A 27,776-nucleotide genomic window follows, 5' to 3' on the forward strand; every position below is an offset into this window, starting at 1 on the left:
AAAAAGTTTCATCAGTATTTTAATTTTTAATATTTTAATTTTTATTGATTACATGTTGAAATGATAATATTGAACATATTAGGTTAAATAAAATATATTATTAAAATTAATCTCACCTGATTCTTTTTATTTTTAATTAAAATTGCACGCATGATTTCCTTTATATTGCTATCAGAGAGCACTATTCTAAGGTAGTTATTTTTAACAACTGTTCTGATTAGAAAATGTAGTTCATAGTCACAGTATAAGGTGGAGAAAATATAGAAAATCACAGGGTAGGAAAGGTGGTGTATCTCACCACTCAGGAAGAAACACTACTGTATATGTTCTAGGATTTTTATTTATAAATATATATATTTTTGGTAAAACGGGTTTTTTTACAAAGCCAAGATTATAACCGAAATGTTTTGTTGCCTGCCTTTTCCATTTACCATAGTGTAAATCTTTTCTGTTTCATTAAATCTTCTTTTTTTAAAAAATATTTTATTTATTTATTCATGAGAAACAGAGAGAGAGAGGCAAAGGCAGAGAGAGAAGCAGGCTCCGGCTGAACAGGGAGCCTGATGTGGGACTCAATCCCAGGACCCTGGGATCATGAGCTGAGCCCAAGACAGATGTTTAACGAACTGAGCCACCCAGGCGCCCGTTTCATTAAATCTTCTACAGCTTCCTTTTTAATGGCTGTGTAAGTATCCTGTTTATGGCTATACCACATACTTCATTAAGCCAATCTGTGAACATGCCAGAGTTCGGCTAGATGCTCACCAATCCTGTTTCCTCTTCTTGGACATAGTGGAAGATTATGTTTCCCAGCATCCCTTGCAGTTAGTTGTGGCCACATGACCAGGTTCTGGCCCATGAAATGTGGTCAGAATGATGTAAGCCATATCCAGCCCATAACAAATCCAGGCGTTCCTCTTTGCTCTCTCTCTTCATTCATCTGTTGAATGACTGCAGGGGTCGAGATGAGGACTCCGAGGTTGTGAAAGATAGTAGAACTACATAAAAGGAGTCAGGATCCCTAAATCACTACATGGAAAGTCACCAAACAACCATCTCCAACTGTATCCTGAGCGAAAAATAAACTTGATTGTGTTAAGCCACTGAGATTTGGTATTATTTGTTAGAGCAAGCTAGTGTTAATTCCCTTAACACCTAGTATGAGCGTTCGGATTACTTCTGGTTTTTGTTTTTATAATCTGCAGCATTAGGATAAATTCCTAGAAGTTGAATTGCAGTGTCAAAGGATACGTACATTTTTACAATTTTTGGAAACTATTGTCAAAATTCCCTTCAGACTTCTTGTATTCCTTACCAGACAGAAGCCATTTGATAAATTTCACTTTGATTTCTTCTAAGAATCTTGTAGATAATAGGTATGTGTTAAATACTAAGCAAATGTACATATGCTCAAAGTACATATGCAAAAGGAAATTACTTTCCAAATAATGACTCCGAAGTGTAGATTTCAGAAACTGCATGAATTGTATGGATGCCTTTAAGAAATACAGGTTATAGAAAAATGGCAGCAAGTAACATCAATGTGCTTGGCTGAGGACGTCTTTTAAAAAGAAGGTGTGTTCATTTCTACTTGTCACAGTGAAGCCATGAATAGAGTCAGCCGGTTTGGGCATATACCCTCCCCACCATGGGTTGCTGATATGCAGTTGGCCACTTGCAATTTTTTTTTTTTTTTTTGCATCTTCTTGTTCCTCCATGGATTCCCCCTATGAATCTCATTGCATATATCTGTGCTATGCATTTTTTCATGTATCACAAATGGTGATTTATTTGTAACTACATTTAGTCCTTTAAGAGACATAGATATCAGATTTGGGAGGGGTGAAGTTAAGACTAAATAATTTTTAAGATTCTGTCTGAATCTAAAATTCCACGAGAGGTTCTGCAAAGAAATGAATTTAATTATCTAGTGCATGGGCCTACTCTAAAAGAAATCACTGACCAGACTGGAGGCCAAATTTTAGTCTTTTGGACGTTTAGTTTTCTAGAAGCCCAAGCAGTGACAATAGCTTATCTTTCTTTTAACCACAAACCAATGCTGTTTCTTCTTGTTAAAAATCACTGAAATAACTCCAACCCCTCATTACCCAACAATGCAAGTTTAAGTGCAAAATTCTTTCAGAAGAATATGGTTTTACGTTGAGTGGAGTTGAAGTTTTCAAGTCCTCAGGATGCTGAGAACAGCAAAAACCCAGATTCTAGTCTTCCTATAACGAGGTAATTCTCATGCTATTGTAGTAAACACCTATACAACGACCACAGAGGAATGAGAATAAAATCCCATCATATTCTTTCTTGAAGGATAATGGAGTTGTAGACCAAATGGATTTGAGAACACCCCGAGAACAGCTACACGGTTAAAAATATCTATTTGATGCTAAACAACATTGCTGGTTTGTTTTCTGTAGCTGAATTGACCTGACCGCCCAGCTATTGAGGGTCACAAAGACAGGCCTCCTTGTGGAGGATGAGGAAGGAAATAGTGTCTTGTAACTAAATGTTACTAAATGTTACATCTCTTGAATTGCTCAGAAAGAGATGGGCTTTGGGGGAGCAAAGCTGCTGGCATATAAGCATTTCTTTGTTTTATTTGGACCTTTTCTGTTCTTCTGTGGTTAGATGGTGTTCTTTAAACGATAAACCCATCATCTTCTTAGACTGGCCCAATGGCAGGGCTCTAGGTGAGACGTGCTATCCACCAACTTCCTTTGCAATCTCTCTCTCTTTCATACTCAGTCAAAACCAAGGCTAAGAAAGTCTCCTCTGAAGGACAAGACCCCATCAGGCCACAGAGCAGTAGAGCTGAAGTGTGACTCACACATGAGGAAAATGAGGCACAAGGAAGAATTATCTTATTCTCTGCACTGACTATCTTCCACCTACCTCTCCTCCCACAGTAGCAGTTCTGTGAACACAGGGATCTCATTCTCCAGCACCTAGAACATGCCTGGCATTTACAGGACGCCCACAAATACATTTCTGAAAGGCAGAGGTAAGAGAAGAGAGCCATGAAACTCTTCAGGGAGAAAATTTTTAAGAAAGAGCAAAAGTGCCAGGTTGCCTAACACCTGCATGGTCAGTATTTATCGACCACCTATAATACGCTCGATGCGGCACCCAAAATGGAAACAGGAGTAGAAGCAATAACAGAATAAGATTCCAATCATTTTCTAGTCCGAAAGCAAGTTTCTAGCTTACATCAACTTATACCTGAGAAATGGATCTCAAAAAATACTCATTGGCTTTAAAGGAAAGCACGTGCCTTTCATTACAAGCATGCTCTCTGCTGTTTTGCATAAGTGACTTCCCCTATCTCTAAATCAATTGATGGTATGAGAACGGCTACCCATGCTCCTATCAGATGACATTTGCCCTTTTTCTTTGCCATTTAGTGTACGTTTTTAAATAATATAGGGGCATTGAGACTCTTTAAATAAGGAAAGCATTTCAGGGATCCATTTTGCACCATCTTGATCATCAAGAGGAAGGCTAAGCGTGGCTCGACTGGACAAGGTGGGGACAAAGAGTCGGGGCAAAGTAGAATTCTCTTGTATTGTAAAGAGCTTTACCTGCAAAAATCAGTCGGCCTTTCTTATGGCTCGTTTCATGGGTGATTCCTCCTCATTCATGGACAAGCACCGAGCACAAGGCCCTTTGTAGGTCTTCAGTGGATGCAGTGTTTATTAAGTTTAGCAAAATCCTCCCCAGATGCTCTCCCTACCCTTGAAACTGAGGCTCGTTGCCCTTCTCGTCTCCTTTCTTTGTCCGGGCCACCTTCATTTTGGCTTTAGCTGTACACGGTACTCGGGGAAATGACTGCCCTAATCATAATCTTTAAGATCTCTACAGAAAGTGTCTATAACTGGAATTTCCTCATTACTTTAATGTCCTTCTAGTCATAGCTTCACAGGCCTATTATGTGTAAATTAGAAACACATTATTCCACCAGCAAAGCTTTTCTTTCAAATGCATAGAATTTTATAACCTGTCACAATCTATTAAATTCCGAATTGTTTGTACTGAAACTGACTTTTTTCTGTAAGAAGATGTCAAAGGATCTTAATTTTAGCTAATTCTGGCAACCAAAACGAGTCTCCTCTACTTAATAGCTGGCAGTGGTCTCTGCGGTAAAATGCTTCCAGGAACAATTGGAAATTACTAAGATAATAGTGCGTTTCTTTAGATTAGTATCACCTCTGAAATGTGAAGCTTTTGCCAATTCAAAGCTCCTTGGCTGTCTTTCTAAAACTGAATTTCCTGAAAAGTTCTTAAATATTAAGAAGAGTTGACGTAAGTAGACAAGAAGACAGCAAACAGGAAAGCTAATGGACAGACTGTGAGTGACCTGTAGAGAGTTCTAGAATTTCATATGGGCTACTTCCAAATAAGGGAAAACTTGGCAGGCATGAGTTCGGAATTCTCTTTAGTTTGTCGTTCTTTCCAGAGCCCGATACTACTTTTATTGGTATTGCTTTATGGCTTCATGGCCATCAGCTGGAGTATTTCCAGAGATGATATGTTTTTGGGTGGGAAAAGCATCATTTCCTTCACAACCAGCTCATTAAGTGTGATGTAAACTCAGCACTGCAGTGAAGAGTTTGCCATTAGCCATCCGATCTCTGATTTTGGATGTGAACTCAACTAGCTAATACCAAGGAGCTACTGTGGGGCGAACCAAGGAGAACTCTGCTTCATGCTTGATGAGGAGTAACTAATAATAATAGCGAACGTTGATCAAATGCCAGGCACGACAGTAAGTGCTTCGTGCATGCTAGCTTAGGTAATCTGCAAAACATAGGAATAAAGAAATACAAAGCCTCTGGGGCAGATTGTACTATTCTTCCCATTTCATGGAGTGCAAGCCTAAGGCTAGAGAGGGAGAGTTAAGTTTTGAATTCAGGTCACCCTTGAAGGTTTTGTTTTAGAAAACGTCATCGATTTCTCAGTATGAGATGAGCTGGATCACAAAATGTTCCAGACCCTGGAACTTTCTTGTTAATGCTGGTAGGTCTCCTTGAATTTATGTGGCCACCGAGCATGTATTCTCCAGTAAGTAGGGGTGATGTGTGTCTGAAGATATTCCGAAAGCAGGAGAGGCACTGTATTCAAAACAGACGTGTTATAGACAGATTCTCAAGGCATTCCAGATGACTGGTCAATTCAGTCAATTTAGGACTGAACAGTTCAAACTGGTGGGTTGTCTTAGCATCGTGCCGACAGAGTTTTAGGCAAAGAACCAGTCAATTTCTGTGAACCCATCATTCCAACTGCTTGGCCCTGTGTACCCAAACTAATTGTTGGATGTTCTTCACTTTTCTCTCATTTGTTTTTTACATTATATGATTTTCCTTGCTTAATTTTCCTATTTCTGTTTGATAAATCCTGTCTGAACAACTCCGAGCTTCTCACTAGAACCATTTTACCAATTATGCTCATGACAATGCCAAATGTGGGTGTACTTCATTTAAGTATTAATCCTGAAAATAACGACATTTCACCCAAAATAATAGCATATGTTTGTCACGTGTCATGGGTTATAATCCTTTTATCTGCTTTTCTCTGAATGTGGTTTGCAATACAATTCATTCTCAGTAATAAAATCTCCCAAATGAAAGTTCCTATTTTATATATTTTATGTGACCTGAGACACTTGGGCAGCATGTCCTTTAGAAGAGATGTCATTTGAATGCACTGCACTTGAACGGTGTCTTCTAGTCAGGTGACCTTTGGGTTGCAATGAATAAAAATTCATTCAAACTAGATGAAAAACAAAATACACTTTTTCAGGGAATTGAAAGATTTGCCAATTAATCAGAAAGTCCGTTAATCAGAACATCTTTTCACAAAGTTCTAGCTCATCAAATTTCACTTTCCCATTTGTCCATTCATCTGCTCATCCATCCCTTTAAGATCCAGGGAGCAGCTACAGTGAGCCAGGCACTGTGGACACACGGACGGGGGCTCCCCTATCCTTGCTCTCGGGGAGACTTGTCATCCCTCCTTTCATCCTCCTTCCTTCTGAGCATTTCTGTGTTTTCTATTGAAGAGTTTCTGGAAACTGGTGTAAAAGATAGGAGTGCAGTGAGGAGAAGCTGTAAAATGGAAAAGCTCATTCACTCTTAAATCTGTTAAAGATTAACGTTGGAAATCCAAATTGTGTGCTTGGTTAAGACTAGAATATATTTCTGTGGAATGCACTACTCATTGACTTCAGGGCAAATACATTTCAAAGCTTAAAAAAAAAAAATTGAGCTCAATAGTCACTGAGAAAGACCTAACCATTTTCTTGAAATGATACTTAAGGCTCTAATTGAGGAAATCTCCTAACCTCGCTGCTGTTGTTAGCTCTTTCTCCTGTCCAGCTGTGTGCATCCTCACAATCACCCAGAGGGCTCGTAAAAGTCTAGATTTGTGGGCTCCATCCTCAGATGGTTCCTGAGGTCTGGAAGGGAGCTTGAGAATTTGTGTTTGTAGCAAGTTCCCGAGTGATGCTGATGCTACTGGTCCAGGGACCAGATTTTGAGAAACATTGTTGTAAATAAATATTACTAAAATGCCAGCTGCAGATATGAACTCTTCATTGCCGGTCTGTGACAAGACGACTACAGAAACTGAAAGGAAGCAGTGGGAATCTTTTATAATGTGACATTGCCTTGACGTCCAAGTGCATAGTCAGTGGGCATATCTCAGTGAATAGGGTATAGATGAGCTCCGGGCCGTCAACTTTACCTTGTGAGTCACATGTGTACAAGCTACATGCTAGATGTGCCCAGGGAGCCCACATTTTATTCTGCAATAGATTGAACAGAAAAACCCAGGCTGTTCACCATATATAGTTAGAGAAGCACCACTCTCTAAACCATCACGCCATACTGCCTCATTTTTTAAAAAGTGGTTTATACACAAATGAGTCAGGGCAGTTTGGGGCAGGTGGGAGGAGGAAGCCACGTCTTGGCCTCGTGCCCTCTGCCTGGGGAGGCCCAGAGGAAATAGACAAGGCTGGACAGATGGACCCTGGGTGTGACACCACACATCAGTGGAGTGGATCAGCCCCGGGGCCAAGATCAGGCTTTTTTGAGGCTGGAGGCCTGGAAAAAGAAACTGACCAGTCAGAATTTAGGATGTGCAACCCTCCACAAGGGTCAAAACAAGTAAACAGGAAGATTGGTTGCTTCCAGGTGAGATCAGTACGGGTCCCTCAATTGTAGGCAGCCAAGAAGACTCAGACCCAGCACAGCTAATTCTTTAGGGTCACAGAGTCACCTGATCCCAGGTCTGGGAAACTGACTTCATACCTGGGCTTAGAAGCCTGGGCATGACTATGTCTGCAGGTGGAGACCAAAGCAATCCCCATCATGGATGCACCCTCAGGAAAAGGGAAAGCAAAAAAATCATCCTTTTTTCTCAGCTACTTGGGCTGGCATTTTCTTTTACCTCTTCAAACATTTTTATTAAAATTTCCAATGATCTGATTTCTGTCAGGATTCAGCTGTTCTTGGCCTTAAATTCTCAGATCCTCTTGGGCTGGCTAGACGGAAACCCATGTGATGGGGCCTCCATGATTTCAAAGCTTGATGAATGTGTCTCAGATTGACTTCGCTCACTGTCTTTTCAAATAGATCTCCTGATAGCTCTACGATTTTACTAGCAGTGATTTATTTTTTAATATTTTGCACTTCAAGCTCTGATAAATTCAGTGTTCTTTCTAAGCACTTGTACAAATTAGATTGTAGTTAGAGGGGGTTAGCATTTTTCCATGTTCAATATGTCAGGGCCCGGTAAGCAGGCACTGCAGCTGGCTGTTTGCTTTTCTAGTCCCCACTGAAGTCTGCCGTTCTCTAAAGCCCTCCTTGGCTGGAGTCACCCTAAGAAGAGGTTTTCATTACCCTGGATCCAGAAGTAGCCATCAGCTTTGTTCTAATAGCCTCCAGTCACTCACTTGAAAGGGTGGCCTAAGTCACTAGCTACCTCCCAGGGCCTTGGCCTTGGGGGCCAGAAAACTAACTGCCCCAGAAAGGCTGCAGACCGGCTGAGACACAACGAGACTACCAGGCTACTGATAAAGATGTGAGTTTGAAGATGGTGACCCAGAGAAGCAGAAAGGAATGTAACGTGGGGGCAGGGGTCAGACCTGGTTTGATGCTTGTCGTATCACTTAGAATGCTTTTGATTGCAAGTAACAGGAAAACCAGGGCAAACTGGGATAAGAGCAAAGGAAATTTAGTGGCTCATATTTGGTCCACGAGGCAGAGCAGGCTTCTGAGTCGATTGTTCTAGGGGCTCAAGGACATCAGCAGCTCTTCTCTCTACCGTATTGTTTCAGCTTCAACCTCAGGCCGATTCCCCTAATTCCCCTCAAGGCTGCTAGATTGGCTGCAGGTTGCCATCAGGCTTCCTCATGACGGGCCAGCTGGAGAAGAAAAGGGAGAGCTGGTTCTCACAACCAGTGCAGGAAAAGTCCGCCACTTCAACGTGATTGGCTAGGGGATATGCCCTGAACTCATCGGGTACGGTCTGGTTTACCTGAGCCAATCCCTGTGCAAAAACGATAGGCCTTCCATGGTTGGTTTCAACCAATTAGAGTGACTCATTGGAGTTAGGGGTGGAGCTGATGGCTCAAAACCAGGAGTGCGCTGGCCCTCAGGGAGGAAGGGAGGCCGGAAGGGGGCAACCGCCGCGTGGTGATGCTGGCTCTGCCCCTCTCATCCTTGCATCTCCTTAGTTAACCTTTCTGAGCCTGTTTCCTCATCTCTAAATTGACGACTACCTTGATACCCACCTCCCTGGTTGTGGTAGAGATTAGGAAGGAGGTAAGAATAATAAGGAGCTTTGCACTGTGCCCGGCACACCGTAAGTGCCGGCGAAAATTATGAGGGAGAAGATCAACGGAAGTAGGTACCCGTCGTATGTGCACATTACATGCTTTCTCGGGCTCGTTTCCAACAGCTCTTTCCCCTTAGTGGCTGCGACTGAAATGTCTATAAATGGACAACAGACACTGTTCAAAGAGAACACTGATGCTGATTTATCCGGACATTATTTAGGTGAAAAAAAACCCCTCAAACTAGGCAGTTCTAATAACATGCAGAGTAACGCTTAGTTGAAGCATGCTAGTAATAATGGCAGTAATAATATTAAAACAAAGATGAAATGAAGAAAAAGAAGAAAACAAAGATGAAAAGAAGTAGCCGCAGTTCATCCAGCACGGACGAGTGTTGTCCTAGGCACTCGACATGGGTCGTGAGCCCTTGACCCTGGTTTTATTATATCTATTTGTACACGAGCAATGGACTTTACCTAAGCTAAGGAGTTTGCCTGACGTCAGTAGCCATTAAGTGACAAAACCTGGATGTGAACCCAAATTACTATGACTCCGAAGTTCATTTCATGTCTGTATTTCAAAACTACTTGCAAAGAGGGTGCCCTCATTCATTCATTTCCTCACTTGGGCTCCCAGCAGTTGGCCCCAGAGCCCCTGCCATGACTGGTGTTGGGGAAAAGAAAAATGAATAAGACGCAGCAGTGCCGCCAAGAACCAGACAGTGTCCAGGGCCTGGGATTCCTGGCTTATTCGAGGAGTTCCCAGGGCAAGGCTGTCTGGAGTGGGGTTTTGCGCTCTTTCTCAGTCAAATGAGAACTGTTGAATCACTAATGATGATGGAGGCACAGCGTGCTCCACGGCTTGCAAGACACAGGGGGCTGCCCTCTCCCCCCAGCTCCCTCTGCCATCTGCTCTCCTCAATGAGACAGTTGAATCTTGAGCTATCTCAGGGCGAAGGAGGTCGGACCGTCAGAGGTCACCTTAACTCTCCATAACTCTGCTCCAAAGAAATAATTGTTTCAGAGGGAAATGGCTGTGACCAGCCAGATTCCTCTTTATTCAGAATCTGGACTAGATGAAGAGAATGGGTCTTGTGAGTTTATATTGTTGATTGTGTTCAATTCACTCAGCTGTGTTGCAGTGGCCTCTGTGCTAGGGGTATGCAAATGAGGATCACAGCGCCTCCGGCCTCTGGGGTCCACAGCCTGGCAGAGCAGACAGAAGCACGTGGAATGTAGTACGTATTAGAATGGAATTGTCTGGTATGCCTCCTTATGGCTGAACAAGTTGTTGAAATTTCCGCAAATAAGTCCAAACGGGTAAACACATGCTGTCCTGACTGCCGATCCACCTGCCCCACAGTGTCCATCTTCTACCTTGTCCGCCCTGACTCCTCCTCAAGGATCCTTCCCACCCAGTGGCCTGTTCCCCATGGCCCCCAAGCTTCCCCTGCCCCAGCACCACAGTGGCCCTATGTTTGGATGGGTCTGCATCTGAGCATACCAGTTGTTAGATATTTCGAGGGTCATCTCTGAACAAAGGCACATACCATGCACCTCCTGCGAGTCGAGGGATGGGGAAGAAAGGTTGGGACCAACTGAAGGGACAATGCCCCAGGGAGAACATGCACGGGTGGAACATCTGTTGTGGCCTTCAATCTCTGGCCACACTTCCGTCATGCTCCCCAGAACTTCCCCCAAGTCTTCTCACTTTGCCCCCATCCTGCAGTCATCCTGCTCTGAGTCCCAAGACAGCCACTTCCTGCTAACGTCAGCCCAAAGGAGCAGATATGGGTCAGAAATACAGGGCTCCCATGAATTGAGGTCCGCCTCCTGGGAATCAGCTTTAGTGTCCTCTGAACTTTGGCTTTTGTAGGAACATAGGACTCAACAACCAGATGGCTGGATCCTTTTATCTTATGACTGGGACTCTATCCATTAGGATGCTTTCAGCTACTAGAAAAAAAAAAATCAAACTGGCTGAAACAAAAGGGAAAATTCAAAGGAAAAACACCATGGACCGCAAGCCTGGTTCTGCCTGTGTTTGAGTGCTCACAGTGACCTCAGTGTCCGTGTTCTGCCGTCCTCAGTGGGCTTCAGCCTCAGGTGGACCCCCTTCACTGTCGTAAGATGGTGGGCAGCAAACAAAATCAGAAAAAGGTTGTATGTTCTGGTGTTTCTATCCTCAGAAAAAAAGAAATCTGTGCCCGCAGCCCTTCAGTTGGCTCATCCTTCTGTCTCATCGTCAGAAATGGATCACGTGTTCACTCCTGTTCAATGGCCAATGAAAAGACTGCGTCACCCTTGCTGGCTTTTTCAACCAAGATTCCCAACTCCTTTGCCAGCAATTAGGAATGTTTGCTACTAGAATCTACTGAAAAGGAAAAGGTGGTCCCTCTCTCGCTGGCTATCTCTATCTCTGTCGAATAAAAAATAAAATATTTAAAAAAAAAAAAAAAAGGGGGCGCCTGGGTGGCACAGCGGTTAAGCGTCTGCCTTTGGCTCAGGGCGTGATCCCAGCGTTGTGGGATCGAGCCCCACATCAGGCTCCTCCGCTGTGAGCCTGCTTCTTCCTCTCCCGCTCCCCCTGCTTGTGTTCCCTCTCTCGCTGGCTGTCTCTATCTCTGTCGAATAAATAAATAAAATATTAAAAAAAAAAAAAAAAGGAAAAGGTGGAATTGGAGAAGATGATGTTGGCAAGTGAGGTAGGGAACATGGGGGTATGTCACTGGAAATCAGAAGTTAAAAGGCAAAGGATTTTGTGGAGTAAAGAAACCTGGTTTGGAATGCTAGTAGTACTTAGGCCCTTGTTTCAGTTGTTAATTACTATGTGACAACCAGCCCCAAGTTTGACGGCTTAAAACGACAACCATTTATTATTGCTCACTGGTCAGCAGATCAACTTGGTGGTTCTGCTAATCTGGGCCAGGCTCATCTGAGCTCTTCTGGACTCTTTCAAGCATCTTCAGGCAGGAGGCTGGTGGGGGTGGGTTGGTCTCAGCTGAGCTGGCTAATCTCTGTTCCACGTGGCCCTTCATCCTCCAGCAGGCTTGTCGGGGCTGGCTCACCCAAAGGCTCGCCTGAGTTCTAAGAGCAAGAGTGGAAGGAAGTGTCGGAGGTCCAGGCTCAGTGCGGGGACACTAGCAGTGAAGCCTCATTCTAGTGGCCAAAAGCAAGCCGTGAGACCAGGCAAGAGCTGCAACATCACAGTGCAGAGTGTGTGCGGAGTGTGGGTCCTGGGAAGAGTGAAGAACGGGGATCACTTTGGCAGTCAGTGCACCACCATGACTTTTGCAAGACATTTCTTTTCTCTGCACCACCGTTTCATCACCTCTAAAATGGCACTGATAATAGTATGACCTCCAAGTCTTATTTAAGGATTAAGTGAGACAATGCGTGTAAAGTGCTTAACCCAGTGGTGGGCACATAGTAAGCATTAAATAAGTACTAGCTTTTATTACACTTGTATTTAGGATTGTAACTAGTCTTATTATCATTATTATTATAGTTGTTTTAATGATTATTATGATTTTGAGTGTCTGTCTGCTGGGTTATGTCTCCCCCTAGGATACAAGCCTAGTGAACTGATTTCCAGAAAGCCCAGACTTTATGGAAATCCTAGCTGACTCCCCAGAAGCCTGCTAATCAAGGGAGGGTGATTTCTGAGAGCTCCCCATCTGCCTTCCTCCCGCTGTTTGGTGACTGCTGTTGTCTCTGGGTTTTTGCTGTGCTGGCTGCTTGGAGCTCCCTGAGCTCTATGGCTTCGTTGGATCCCTCCAAGGAACGGTGGTTAGCTGCTATTTCAACAGAAACCACTAGTTTTTGGAGGAAGGGAGCAGGCTTCACTCCTGGGACAGCTGATTTTCTCTCCTTTCTGCTATTCCATCTGCGCCCAGTGCCGAACCCTCTAGAGGGGATAACATAGTTCATGGTGCCCAGTGTGGGCTGTGAGTGAGGGAAGGAGAAATCTGCCAGCCTCATCTCACACTTACTCCAACCCAAGCCTCCAAGAATTAAAACCACTTGTCAATTTCTTGGAAAAGGGAATTTGTCTCTTAAATCTGCAAAAGGGAAGTTTTTTGTTTCACGTTTTTGGGGTTTTTTGTTGTTTTTTATGGTGGTTTTGTTCACAATGGAAAAGACCTCCCGATGATGGTCCTGGTGTTTCTACCCCATGCAGACTCTGCAAGCACCAAGGAGCAAAGGCACAGGAGCTTGTTCCGCGAGGCAGCCTGCTAATTTCATTTGCCACCACAGTTTTCCCATCTGCTAAGGGACCGGCCCAGACAATTTTCCATGTATAATTCACGGTCCTTTGTAATTTCAGCTCGAGCAGAATCAACAGCTTGATCGAAATGCCGTGGCGAGGATTCAAAGGGTGGCCCTCCCATCTTCTGGCCTTGCCCCGTGCCGGCTCTGGCCCCTCCCTGCGCACACCTCCTCTCTGTCCCGCTCTCTGAGTCTCTGCTCCTCGCTCCCTACCTTGTTTCCTGCCCGGCCCAGTGCTTCCCAGTCTTTCCCCTTCAGCAAGCCCCATATCTCTGCCTCGCCAATGTACTGCCACCGAGGCCATTGTCAGGGCGCCGCGAGCTAATTGTGGCCCCCGCCCCCACTGCATCTGGCCAGGGCTAAGACGGATGGTCAATTTGCATTATTTATGGCTTTCCTCCTGTTCCAGTGATGTGCTTGTGCATAACATATGTAAAATTCTGCTGACATTGGGAATTCATTTGGTTTGCGATGCTCAAAAAGCGGGGCGGGAGGCGACCTGGTTTGTGTAAATCCACAAGCTATCAGACAGCTTCGCTTTCTTTTCCCTGAGACTCGGAAGACGGTTCCTCATGAGAGTTCTTTGGATTACACTTGACAGTCGGGTGAGCTCTTTTCCTTAAAGAGCTTTGGTTCCATTTGGGCTGTCAGTCTTCCTCCTTCAAATGGGGCAGGGTGAGGGACTGAGGCCCGTTTTGAAGTTCAGATGCAAGCCTGTCCCTGTGTTGCAACTACGGCCAGAGACTATCAGAGCCTGGAGGCCTGAGAGCATCTCATTTAATCTCTTCCTTTTGTAGAGGAGCCACTGAGGCTGAGAAGCAAGAGGTGGCTGGCCAAGCAGCGAGCCATGGTTTATCATGTGACTCGGTCCTTAAATTCCTTCCAATACCACGTTGCCACAAGGGGGCCGGCACCCTTCCAGGCACTCTTCTTACTGTCTCATTTAATCCCCATCAAAGACTCAGGCACTAGGACTTGCCATCCTTTTCATTTCATAGAGGAGGAAACTGAGGCCCAGAGAGGTTAAATAGGTCACAGGGTACGAAGGTCACACAGTACTAAGCAGCAGAGCTAGGACCCAAACCCAGGGAGCCTGGCTCAAGAGTCCCCGATCTACCCGCGGTGTTCCTCTGTCCTAAGGCCTCTCTGAGCCACGTTGATTACAGAAGGGTGCCCAAAGCCCTCACTTTGCAACATCAGGCCTGCTATGATCCTGCCCCTTCTGACCTTCTCAGCTTCATTCCTGCTCCTCCTCAGAACGTAGCCCAGGGTGGGGAAAGGCAGTCTTGGGCACGCTGTCTTTCAACCCCTGCTCGGCCACAGAAGAATGGGCCTTGGGCCTGGAACATTTCCTTTCCAAGACATGGGGAGCCCACACAGCCTCTGCGGAATAGCTTTCCCTGCTTCAGACACACGTGTGCTCCTTTGTACCATTACGCTCACACGCCAGTGGCTCTCAGGCACACCCCAGCGTTCTGCATTCCAGACCCCAGGGAAGGGAGAGGGTCATTTTGTTGCAGCATGAAATGGGGGGTGCAGTCACACTGCCCTTGTGGGCACAGGGTGGCTCCGTGGGCCGTGGGACCAGACACCTGGCCAGGGGCTGGATCGTTCGCACGCTTTCCACAGAATACTCTTTGTTACACCGACTTGGGCTTTCTTCCCTCCCCAGCTGAGTGCTGTCCTAGCCCATTTTCTGATGTCATAATCACCACTTAGGGCGCAGGTGATGGACGAGAGAGCAGCTAACTCCCCAGTGGCCCGAGTATGAATCTCCCTCCTCTGTGGACCGGGGCAGGAGGAAAGGACATGAAGAAAGGGCCAGCTCCTCCTCCTGGGGTCAGGCTAAGGGTACCTTCCTCAGCTTCACCTTGACCTGACTTTCCTGCGATATTGGAGAAGGGTTCCATCAGATCACCACACCAGTTGAATATTATGAGCCAAATATCATGAATATTATGTTTGTTATTGAATAATAAACCACTTTCTATGACTTATTAACACACATTGCAGTATTATCTTAGTAAGAGGCAATAGCAATTTTACTAAGGGAACTCCTAGGGGATAGTCCTTAAGTTCTATGGATGACATATATTTCATATATATAATTCTGACACACTTTTATGTCATGTTATGGGATGTATTCAGAAACTAATTAATAACTATGTTCTCTAAGCCAGTTGTTTTCAAATGTCAGTTCATAACAAAGCTTTCACAGACCCACAAAAATAAGAGCAAGAATATAATGTGTGTGTGCTTAAAAATTTGTGAATGTCCTTTCTTGGGAAGCAATGTCACTTATTCAAAGATGGTAGGCTCTTGTTCTTTTAAAATTATCAAGGGCAAGAGGAAAGGGCAAGAAATGTTCTTTCTTCTGTGAGATAACAGTGTTTGTCCTGTTGGGAAAGTCTTGAGATATTATATTTCAATCTCTTCATTTGTTTGATATTCTATTAGATTCTTGGCTTATTTACTTTATTTAACTAACTCATTTGAATGCTAAGCAACTGCTGTGTCACCTCACCGAGAAGACGATACATGTCCTAAGCTCTCCAGTCCAGAGTGTCTGCTCAGAGCTGGTGGGGCTCTGTCCTCCGTCTCTCTGGCGATCTCCTCCTCAGAGCCCTGCCTTCTCCCAGGCTCTCGTGCTCTCACTCAGCTCGTGATGGGCCCGTCCTGACGTGTGGCCTCGCAACAAGGGGCCTGTAGCCCAAATGACCCTCCACGTTTCTATTCTTCTGGCCCCAGGTCTCACCTATTAGTTGGAGGGCAGGTATTGGCAGCTGTGAGACTTCGCGGCAATACTTTTCTTCGGGCTTTGGTGTTATAACCCAGGGCACTTATTGCTCCAAAGGGTAATTTCCTAGCATGGAATTTCAGGCAGTGAGGCCATGTGTGGCAGCCCTGGAGAGCTAGTCTTGAGCACTTCAAGTTAGACCCCTCCGGGGCCCTCCTGAATGTCTGTCCTTGACCCAACCCGGCTGCTGGAAACACCAGAGCACCAGGAGACTCAGCCCTTCCCTTGAAGTCAGACACAGAAATCATTCAACTGCCCATGGGGAAATGTGTGGAAGGAATAATGATCATCTAGTGCGTCTCCCCACCAATTCCCTGTGTCCCTTTGTCTCGCTTGCTCCTTGTAGACCCCGTCTCTCTTTCCTCTCTTCCTTCTTTATCTTCTCTTGCTACAGAATATTTTATTCAAATAGTTGAAAAATGTGTGTAGTTTGTATATCCACACATTGGTAATCTCTGTGGATTCTAAGATCTTTTGTGCAAATTGGGGATGGCTTTTGAAACTCTTATAAGGCAGAACTAGCAGGAGATCAAGGACATTCAGCTAAGAACACAGCAATCCTTATTAAAATAGAAATCTTCAAATTTTCTCTTGAAAACTTAGAGAATGGCCACTGGAGGCCCAAAGAGGAGGAAGTATGTGTGGAGGAAGGGATATGAAGGAAAGAACCAAGCAATATGGCTTATGAAACCCGTAGAGATAGAGTATCTATCAAGTTATGGTCCAGGAAATGTTTTTGCTCTTCTTAAAACGTTCAGTTATACGATCTGAGAGAATGAATGCTTGTCTTGGGAGATGTGTGCATTTAGGGAAACAGGTATGTCTGAAACTCAGGCTGTTAGAGAGATTCTAGTAGATGAGCCCATGCCCACCCCAGATATGTTTATATGCCACGCTACCCCACAGTATGACCCTTCTAGGGACTTGGGATGGCAATGCCACCATTCATTATACTACTAAAGGTCTCCTTCTGCTTCCTTACTTCTCAGACTAGAGGCCCTGTCTCTATCCCCACTTCTGTAGCTGGTCAGGACCACAGATGCTTTCTGCCATCACCCTGTCCGTGGTCCCCCTACTCTCTGCCAGCAGCTCACCTGGTTAGGTTCTTCGTCTGTGGGATGACCAAACCTCCCATCACATGATCCGCGTGCTTCACGGCCTTGCCCTTAATGAGTTGCCTGAATTTCCCATTGCCAGGGATCATCTATTTGAATCCTATTTGATGTCATTATCTTCCATCTTTTTGATATGAAGATGTGTCCTTACCCACCTCTGTAGCTTGGCTAGAAAGGCAGATACACACTGAAATTTAAAACCTTAAGAAAGGTACACAAGTTAAGTATCATTGGCTAAAATACAACATCATTGCCAAAAAGTTGAACTTGAATCTGATCGAACTTCTAGATCTAACTAATAATTTACAGGAAATTTAGAGGAAAGGGACCTGAGATCTTTAATAAATTGGAGAGAGAGAGAGAAGTTGAGATTCAAAGACAAAAGAGACTTATGAGACACATCAAACTATTGCCATGTATGGACCTTATTTGAATTCTGATTGAACCAAAAACCTCTTTCATTTCATTAAGAGGTGAATATTCAGTAATTTCTACTTTTTGTGTTTAATAATTTAAAGCAAAGTTTATAAGAATAGATTGTTATTTGTTAAATATCCATGGTAGAATTTTTAAAAATATAGCATTATAGGCAAAATGAATAAAAATATCCACTTCAAATCACAAACATATTTTTGTTACGAAAAAGTAAAATAGAGTGTTCAATAACAAGACTTTTAAGCCTAAAAATACATCCTATTAGGATGAAATTATGGAGGATGAGTAGAAAATAAATGAATTATGAAAACTTAGGAAAAGAAAGAAATGCAAAATTTCAAGAGTTTCTTTCCATATTATTTTTTAAAAACTCACGAGCTGGGTATCACCTGCTCTGCTTCTTGGATGCTGTGGATACATTTAAAAGGATAATGTCGGGGCACCTGGGTGGTGCAGTCAGTTAAGCTTCTGACTCGATTTTGACTCAGGTCATGATCTCAGGGTCCTGGGATCGAGCCCCATGTCTGGCTCTGCACTGAATGCAGAGTCTGCTTGGGACTCTCTCGCTCCTTCTGCCCTCCCCCCCCCCAAGAGCTCACTCTCTCTCAATAAATAAATAAATAAATAAATAAATAAAATCTTGAAAAAAAAAAAGGATAATGTAACTGTTTTGTTTTTTGATGTCAGTCTTTAAAACATGCCAGAAATTATGTCCTCTGTGACTGTTACAATTTGGGACGAACCCCTTTAGATGCCAGCCTACCAGAGTGACTAGGGTACACGAGTTTCAGAATTCTTTCCAGGGAGACGCAAGCACAAGAGTTTGAAAACCCCCTGAAATCCACCACTCCTCACGCTTTTTGAACAGGAATTCCTTCTGGGGCACAGCCCTTCCCCCCAGTCTTCAGAGTGCATTGTGGGGAGCCCCTGTGGTACCCCGCGAGCGGCGTCTGCTGCAGCCCTGCGGGGCAGGTGTCTGCTTCTCAAGGTCAGTCGCTCATTCGTCACTACTTAGTGAATGTTACTGGAGCAGCCACTCCGCTCAAGAACCTGTGCCGGGCCCTCGGGAAATAACCTCTGGAATCACATTCAGTGTTAAATTCTTTATTTAAGTCCTTTTGTGACAGAGCCTAACACCGACCAAATTGTTCTGCTCCCTCCTAACTCTGCTGGACGAAAATAGTGAGACAGACGCGCGCAGTGTCCTCTTGAAAACGGCAACGATCTTAGGGTGGTCGCGGGCAAGCATTAGACGTGCATGAGAAAAAGAGTATTTCGGAAGGCGGGTCAGTGTTCCAAAAACTGAAATCTACTCTTAATTAAAATGGCTTCTTGGTTCTCTGGCAGGACCCCCGAAGAGGTGACCGAAAAGCCAATTCATAAGGAAGTCCATGTCAGAAAACACCTCCTTATTACTGGTGGACAAGAACGTGCACGCACGCAAGTGACAAGCGATGAGTCATGTCAATATTCCAGATCCGTCGCTCCGTGCCCCCCAGACTTTGCAGATGCTCCCAAGATTCTGTGTACACGGCGTTCTGATCTGGAGATGATTTACCTGCCGCAGTCTGACCAGCTCTGTTCAACAGAGTCGGCTATATTTTTGGGGGCTCAGAAGGTGACATTAATAGTGCCCGTATTTATCGAGGAGAGGAGACACAGAGCTGCAGGCTGCATTTCTGAGGCGTGGGGGCTCAGTTGCGCTAAACCCGGTGAGCTTCCTGCAAAGAGATTGTTTCACTCTCGGTCATGCTTTTCTAGCCACCTGCCTTCCTTAACCTACACGCACTCACTTGCACACTCTTGCACACTTCAGGGTGATTCTTGCACACAGCGATCCCTTCGATTGTTCAAAGAAAAAAAAAAAAAAACCCTGGGGATGAAAACTCGCCAGTCCTCCCGGAACAACACGTGAGGCCTGACCCCTCTGGGGGTAGATGGGTGGGATGCCATCTGCAATCTAGTTTGTTGCTTCTCTGTGTTTTGTTTGGTTTTCAGCAATCAGAGAGCCGGCCCCTGCCCTTGCACAGTGATTACTTAAAGCATCAAAAAGAGATCTGGTCCACTGTTCTCAGAAGCTGACTCTAGGCATCATAGAACCCGAGGATTTCTGCTTGTCCCCTTTATTGACTCACCCGTTCAAAAAAATATTTATTGACCACCTATAATATGCAAAGCCCTGGGCCAAACGGGAGGCAGAATCATCTGTATTCCATAGATTCTAAGCCATGCATTTTTCGACATCTTATTGCCTCTGAATTTGGGCTGTTTCCTTGGCAATGCCTTTTTTCTCAGTGGCACCCAAAGCAAGTCCATGTCTTCCGACCAATGACCTCTTAGATTTGATGGGATGCTACGTTGTCTGCAACTTCTCTGCTTTCACCGAAAGAATATGCAAAATAAGAGAAGGTGAAACTCCCAAACTGGCAGACTTTCCACTTATCAGCTCTTGCAGAAAAAAAAAAAAAAAGTAGTCTTGGAGCTTGTGTGATTTGAAGATGATCTGTGTGTTTCATTTACTGACGCTCTCCCTGGCCCTAGGAACAGATCATAACTGAGTGGGGATTATCTATTGTTATTCTGTGGTTCTTAAATTCACAAATGACTTTCTTCACGGCTCTAGAGTGAGTGTGTGTGTCTGTGTGGGTGTAGTGCTTTCTACCAAGAAACTTATTTGGAAATTGATTTTTGATCCGTTGTTGAAGCCATAATTTGAGGAGACGGTTTCTTAGGATACATCAATAGTATGTCAGTAGAAACTAATTAGCATTACTTTTAACAGAGCAAAAGAAAGGTTTTTCTGTTAATATTGTTCATTCAAACGTTTTCCGAGTCCCTGTGATGGCTCTGACACCACAAAGGACTGTTAGGGGACAGAAACAAATGGAATATTACTTTGGCCTTCACAAGACTTACAATCTAAAGGAAAAGGGAAATCTGTAAACTTGGAATGGTCACATAAGGAAGGATAAAATGAGTCAGGTCATCAAGACCCAGGGATGCCTCCGGGAGATCTGTGTCATTCCACGGCAGTACATGGACTTGTAAATATAGCAAAACAGAGGCTGCTCCACTTCCTCTGAAAAGTGGCTGCATCCCAGGCAAAGAGCCCAGGGGGAGCCGAGAACAGTGTCCCGGAGCAGCCCTTCATGGTTCATACAGAGGCAGCGCCCTTCATAAGTGAGGGGCAGCGAGGACTATCATTTTGGAAACTTCATCATCAGCCACATTTTTTGTGCCTCTGAGAACTGCCGCCATTGCTTTCTATCCAATGATAGGTCCTATCAGTAATGAGTTTATGCCTGTCCTCTCATCCCAAGAATCTTGTCCTCTTTCTTCCCGGCTCAGCTTCTCCTTGACCCTCCCAACGCTCTCAATCGCTTACAGAATCCTTCCTTCTCCTCATATAACACTATCTTCCCTTTTTTTTTTTGAACTCCAAGCTCTTCCAGACAGGAACTGAGCCTGTGTGGCACAGAGTAGACCCTAAAAATAAATGTTGTCATATCAAGGAGGAAAGAAAGGAAGAAAAAGAAGACAGCCTCTCTCTTGATTCTGTGAGTTTACTAACCTAAGGGGAATTTGGGACCGTCCACAGGAAGGACATGGTAGCTTGGACTGCAGAGAAAGTCCCCCTCTGGGCTTCCCTCCTAGAACTAGCTAGAAGCAGTGAATCTCAGTGGAATCTTTCACCCCCAGCACATGTGACAGTTGATTTTCACATGAATGACAGATGGTTGGGGACCTAGTCCACTCACCTAGAATCCCCAGAATGTTGACTTTGCAGTCATTTTTCTGTCCGACCTGGTGTGCAAGTGATTAAAAGTGAAGTGATGGAAAAACACACTGTTGAAACCGCTCTCACTTATGGGGGGAAAGGCCAGTCACTTGCCAATTTTGCTGTTTTATTGTTAGTAATGGATTTCTTGAGACAAACCGGTTTGTAGACACCCCAGCACCACCAGCAGCCCCCTCCCCAGCACACTTCCCACCGGGTCTTACCTGCCTCTCCCTCCTCCCCACCCAGGTCAGACGCAGAAGACAGAACCCAAAGCAGCAGGAACTCTTCCCTCACCCAGTATCCAAAATGGTGCCCAGCTTTCTTCTTTTAACTCCTAAAATACCAATAAACCTGTCAACAAAACGTTTATAGATTTATTGGTATTACCTGTTTAAAAAGAAGATCACCCATTCTAAATATGTTACTCTTATTGAAAAACAAGACACACAAAACCTTTTATTTCCAGTATGCTCTGGTTTAAGCTGCCTGGTTTGTACACCATCAGATCCTTTAATAATTCTGGGGAAATGAACTGGCTCATAGCCCTTCACCAGTGGGGTGGACATGCTCATGTTACAATCTCATCTTCCCATCCTTCTCAGCCGCGGGCTCCCTTACCATATACCACACCATGGTGGTCGCTAGATAGGCTTGCCAGATTCAGCAAGTGAAAGTTTACAATTCCTGGCTAAATTCAAGTTCAAACAACAAATAATTTTTTAGTATGTGTATGCCTTGTGCAAATTTGGGACATACACATACTCAAGATTATTTGTTCTTTGCCTGAAATTTGAATTGACCTGAGCGTTTGTATTTTATCTGGCAATCTTATCACCAGAGACCATTGCTTGGGATTCACCAAACACCTTTATATCCACCATTTCTTCTGAGCCAAGGGATTGGAAATAATAAGTACCAATAATGGTAGCAGCTCAAGCATTGGGAGAAGGATGTGGGACTTCTTAGCATCTCAGAAATCCCATATGGGCACAGGTCCAACTTGCCTGTGAGAAAGGAGACAAGACATAGTGATTCGGGAGAAGGGAGGCAGTGGGCAAAGAGGTAAAAGATCAAAGGCGGGGGGCAGAGCATCTTCTGGGGACCCCAGCAGACACGACGTGCCGGGCTACCCAGAGTGTCACGCCAGGAAGAGCCAACTCTGCCCAGTCATGCCTCCTCCTTCCTGAGTCTCCAGGAAAGTGGAGAACATGACAGAGCTTTGGAAACCCTAATATTCAGACAGAAGAACTCAACTGATTTTCAGCTTTCATCCCTTTGCATCTTGGCCCAGGACTTTGACACAAGTTCTCATAAAAGGCTTGGCAAATATCTATAGGTGGGAAATGGTGATAGGTACCTTGATAAGCTCAAAGAAACAGTTAAACCTGAGTGTGGATCATTTAATCACAGTATCTGGAATATATAAACATGGCACATATTATCTCCACCACCCCCCCTTTTTGTGGCCTCAAAATTTGATCCAAGTCTGGGAGTTAAAAAGTCCCATTTTGTGTAATCAGGTTCTGGTTGAACATGATTGCTGAATTATTTTAAATTGAAGACACATGTCTGGAGGCTGAGCTGTATGTATTATTTCAGGATGGTGTCCATTAGGTCTTATCCACAGGGGCTATCTTCAACTTTTGCCACATTCAATGCATTCTTTATACATCAGTATTTGCACAATGGTGAATCATATATAAGGGAAAATTGGAGGGAATATGGTACTCGTTAAAGGGTGATTTTTTGAAATTATCTTGAATGCATTATTCAGACCTGCTTCCAGTCTCCCCTGCTAGGGGTCCAGTGCCGGTTGGAAATTTTCTGGGGGGGGAAAAAAAGGAATATTTTAAAGACAATAACAATGCATAAATAAACAAAACCCTGCAGTTGTGCAAGACCCTTCTGCAAAGCTACATCTTTGAAAACTTTACAACTGAATCAACATTTACTTTAACTCTTTGTCAGCCCCCAACACTTGAAGTGTCTTAATTGCAGACCTAAATTGTTGCTGCAGCCGTGGGCTTTTTCCCTTGGAATGCATGTGTCCCTGAACCAGGACTTTTGTCAGACTTCACTTCACAAGGGCAGACAGTTGATTTTGTAAATTGTTGCATCATGCCAAGGGCTCCTGAAGGACTTGAAGGTCGCTGGCTTTCCATGAGGAGCTGGGGGCTGAGGGAGAGCCCGACGCCCAATCAGTCCCGAGGTCTGTCTGCACCACACGTCACTCTCCCCTAGAGACGTCCTCCGTAGCAAGAGCTGGGGCATCTGCTGCGTGGTCGTCGGTCGTAACTGCTTTAGTGAGGTGCAATTTCCACACCGCAGAACCTACTCATTCAGAACACGCAGCTCCCTGATGAGCGCATTTCCAGAGTTGCACGACCAGCGCCACGACCTAATTTCAGAACGACTCCAGCATCCCAAAACGAACCCTGTGTCCACCTGCGGTCATCCCTCATTCCCGCCGCCAGCCTTTGGCGATCACTAAGCTACTTTCTGTTTCTACAGATGCGCCTTTTCTGGATGTTTCAAATAAAAGGAACCGTATCATATGTGGGGGGGGGGGTTGTTTTTGTTTTTTTGTGGGTTTTTTGGTCTGGCTTCTCTCACTGGGCATAACTTTTTGAGGCTCATCCCTATTGTAGGATGTGTTAGTCCGTCTTTATTGCTGGAAAATATTCCGTCATGTAGATCGGCCGCACCGTCGTGCCCCCAGTCAGCAGTCCGCAGACATTGATTCGGGGTTGCTTCTACTTTTAGGCCACTATGAAAAATGCTGCTGTGAACATCCACGGACAAATGGGCATTTTAAAATGAATTTGGAAAATATAATATGAATTTGAATGATTGTTAGTGTCCTCCACAGTAAACTGTAAGTTGGATTTACTTTTTATTTATTCAAGGGGTCACCCATGCTTTTGTTCAGCTGCCTTTTGGAACATTCCGGAATAAAGTAGACTCCCGAGTACTTTAAGAAATTTTTACCGGAGTGAGAACCTTAGTAATTCCAGGAAATGAAGCAGTTAAGAAAAAGGAAAGAAATCTGGAAATTTCGAGACTAAAAGCCACCCTCAGAGCAGCCTCAACTCCTTCCATGCCAGGCATAACCTGGAGTTTAAAAAGCTCAGACCCACACCGCCGGTGGCACAGCCCTTCCTTCTGGCAGCCTCGGCGCACACTGCCTGATTTCTGAAGGTCCTGCTGACTTAAATAACGGGGAGGCTACTCAGGGAGAAGTGAAGTTGGAAGTGGCAGGGAGGTGAACAGGTCATAACACGGGAACAGAGTTGTCAGGCTTTGTTTATTTTCATGCCTTCTAAGGCTTCAGCGACTGATAGGAGATGCTGGCAATTCTGTCATCGAGGAATGAGCGTTGTGCACGATGGGGAAGCAGCTCTATCGAAAAGTGCCCTGGCACGTTGCCCCCCAGTCACCCATGTAGACCGTGAAAGACCCATGTCATGAGAAATCCCTTCCCAGGAATCATCATAGAAAGCAGGCATATAAAAAGCCAAATGGTTTCTAGTTGTGGTACTGATCAAAGTCAAACCCAACCTTCTTGTCCTGGCATGTCACTAACCTTCTCTGTGGCCTTGACCAGGTCGCTAACCTCGCTGGGCCCTGGTTTTCTCTTTGCAAAATGAACGAGTTGTCATCCTGATTCTTGCCTACGTTTTTTTTTTTCTCCATTCAATATTCTGTTTCTCTGGCGACTTTGAAAACTTATACTTTTGAAACCCACATTTAAAAAGTTAAACCAGTATTATCATCCTGTTAGCAATCAACTTACTGATGTCAAGAGACACGATCTGGAACGCCAACTGGTGAATAATTAGCATTTGGAACACAATTTTTTGAATGCCACACAGCGTCCCAGTGGCACTCCAACACTATTTGCAGATAGGAAAATTGTTGTTGATTTTTCAACATATTCTCTTGCAAGTCATTTAGCTTCTTTTGTGCCAGAGTTGGGAATTAAACCAACATTTTAGGGCTTCCAGACCTTTATTGTATCAATTAATCCGGATTGCCTGGGAGCAAAGAAGATAATCATTCAAGGGTCTGTGTAAAATAATCCACCATTTAAAAAAAACCTCTGACTCACTGGCCAATAAAAGCCATTCCCCCCCCTTGTTTTTGTTTTCCAGTTTAGGTTCTCACTGCAATGGTGAGATCTTGCTGGAGAAAGGGCTTGGAAGGGGTTACGTTTCGACAATAGGTGGTAAGTGTCTATTTTCCCAAGAAGAAAAAAGTTCCCTGCTGAGAAGAATGCCAGCCAGTCTTTTACCCCTTCTTCCTTGGTAGCCTGTGGTCTGTCTCTCACCCAGGAAGCAACGTGACGTCTCCTGCCCAGCCTCTCGGACACACAGCCAGCTGTTGAAGGTTGACACTGCTTTCATTAGGACTTTCAAGTACGTCTCTTAATGGGAGCAGCAGTCTCTCTCCACTTCTCCACGGCGAGGACGCGCCATGGGGCTTACAGGGTCTCCTGTCCTTTCAACTCCTCCATACAGAGCCTTCCAGAGACCTGGCATTCTGACTGTTCTTCAAAGCCAGTGACCAGCCCCGTAGTGAAAGAAATCTGGGGACAGATGGTATGAAATTGAAATCACATCATCACTAGCCTCTCCCAAATGCTGGCCTGTTACTCTGGCGAAGCTCCACGAAGCTCTGTGGCACTCATGCTGATTTGATGGAGGCCTGCGTCTTGAATGAGGATGCCCGAACATCAGGGCTGGTAGAGAGGGGGCCCATTAAAGAGGAAATTTTATTAATGTCGTGTGGTCCCTCCACGGCACTCAGAGCCACATGTGCATTTGAAGAAGTCCACATGCCACCAGACAAATGAGGATGTCTCTTTTCACTTATAGACCCATCTGTTGTTGAAGAATACTCCGTATCAGGGAGAAGCTATTCTGTGCTGGAAAGGGAGCCCAGGCCTTGAGAAAGAGACGGCTGTAAAGGTTTGCTTTGGTTTGGTTTTCTCATTTTCCTCTTTGAATTCAGCTGAAGGGTAATCTGGTGAGGGCCTCTGAGGCAAGCGCACAGCATGGTGGGGAGACCCCGACTTTCTCTTTGGATTTGCTCTGGATGGAATAACAAATCATCAGGGGAGGGGAACAAAGCAAGAGGAGGAGGAAGGACCCCGACCGTGGAGGTATGGTGGGGATTCACAGAGAAGCCTGCACAGTGCTGGCCCCACTCCTTCCAATGGCCAAACTTGCATCAATGCCCCCAACAGTGTATGGAAGCAATCAGGATGCTTTGGTTGCTGGCAACTCGTAGCCCGATGGTATTAGTTTATTTTTATGGTGAAGAATTATACTTCCTCCCCTCTTAAATATTACAAAACGGTATGAATATTGTATAAGTCTATAAATGTAAAAGTATTTTAAATGAAGAATTACATTTCTTCGAGTTTTTACTCCAAAAAGCATATCTTTTTCTACCCCATTGTCATTCCAAAAGGAGGGAGAAAAGCAGGGGATTTGAGGTTTGATGGTTTGTATTTAAAAATCCCTGCCTCTCCACCTATTACTTGGATGATTAAAAAGCGTCTGAACTTCAGTATTCTTATTTATAAAAATCAGCATAATAACAATAATTATTATGATGATGATGGCAACTTTAAATGATCATTATGAAAATGAAATGCTTTTTAAATTGTAGAGTCCTAATTGAAAGTTATTTATTATTATCTGTAGGAGGATAAAAAACCCAGTAAATTCACTGAAGCATCTGGAAAAGGTTTGTCTTACGGGCTTGTCATTAGCATGAGATGCAGAGAAAAACTGAAAATACCGAGATGAGCAGTGAGCTGGTTTGAACAACTTCCTGTGTGCAGTTCTCCTTCCAATCATGTCTCCAGGACGTCCTCGCTTCTCGAGTATACTTCTCTGGGCTTCGTAAATGGGGAGCTAGTGCTGTCAAAGAATTCAAAATCATGTCAGAGAAAATCCCCCCGCCATCTCGCATCTCTTCCAACACCCTTTCCTTGGAGATCGGACACATTTTCCTGGCAAGATGTTCATTATTCAGATGTTGCTTTGCAATTTCTTTCAACTTCCACTCTCCTGCAGGTTAAACTATGCCTTTTTTTCAGGATATAGGGAAAACTTTGAAGAATGAGAAATTGGAGTCCATTGTGGATAAAGTTCTGGAATAGTCCCAGCAAAAATAGGCTTTGACAATATCGTCTTCGTCACGGTTGATTGTAAATGATTCCTCACTTTCTCATTCATGTTATTGTAAAAAATACTGGAATCCTGAGCTTTGAAATTAATAAAACCCCTTATCGACAACACACTCTTCCTTTAATAGCTTATTCCTGACACAGACCCATTGTATGAACACCTACCGATCACGGGCTTACATGGATCACAGTACTGCTTTTCTGCCCATGGGGTCTGAACTACCCATGCCTCTGTCAGTCGGGAGTAGCCTGGGGTTTTCTTTGGTTAATTCATGGAGAGAAGGTGGGAAAGACAGGACAGGAGACAGCCATATGATGCTCAACAGAAAGGGGCCCTGAGTT

At 44.4% G+C, this 27,776-nt stretch overlaps 2 long non-coding RNA genes across 5 annotated transcripts in view; one reads left to right on the plus strand and one right to left on the minus strand.

Moving 5' to 3' along the window:
- Nucleotides 1-27,543, plus strand: part of LOC130542079 (uncharacterized) — a 38,704-nt gene extending 11,161 nt beyond the window's left edge. The window contains exon 2 of the long non-coding RNA XR_008956374.1: nt 18,805-27,543. This is a non-coding gene — a long non-coding RNA (uncharacterized LOC130542079). The remainder of the gene's footprint in view (nt 1-18,804) is intronic.
- LOC125281111 (uncharacterized) overlaps nt 1-27,776 on the minus strand; it is a 266,321-nt gene that overhangs the window by 29,750 nt on the left and 208,795 nt on the right. The window contains exon 6 of one of the 4 annotated variants that reach the window (XR_007188180.2): nt 123-23,062. The exons of the other annotated variants lie outside the window; for them this stretch is intronic. This is a non-coding gene — a long non-coding RNA (uncharacterized LOC125281111). Of the gene's footprint in view, nt 1-122; nt 23,063-27,776 lie in introns of those variants that run through there. 4 annotated transcript variants of the gene reach the window in all.

This window comes from Ursus arctos, unplaced genomic scaffold, assembly GCF_023065955.2.
Source record: "Ursus arctos isolate Adak ecotype North America unplaced genomic scaffold, UrsArc2.0 scaffold_3, whole genome shotgun sequence".
Lineage (NCBI taxonomy): Eukaryota > Metazoa > Chordata > Mammalia > Carnivora > Ursidae > Ursus > Ursus arctos.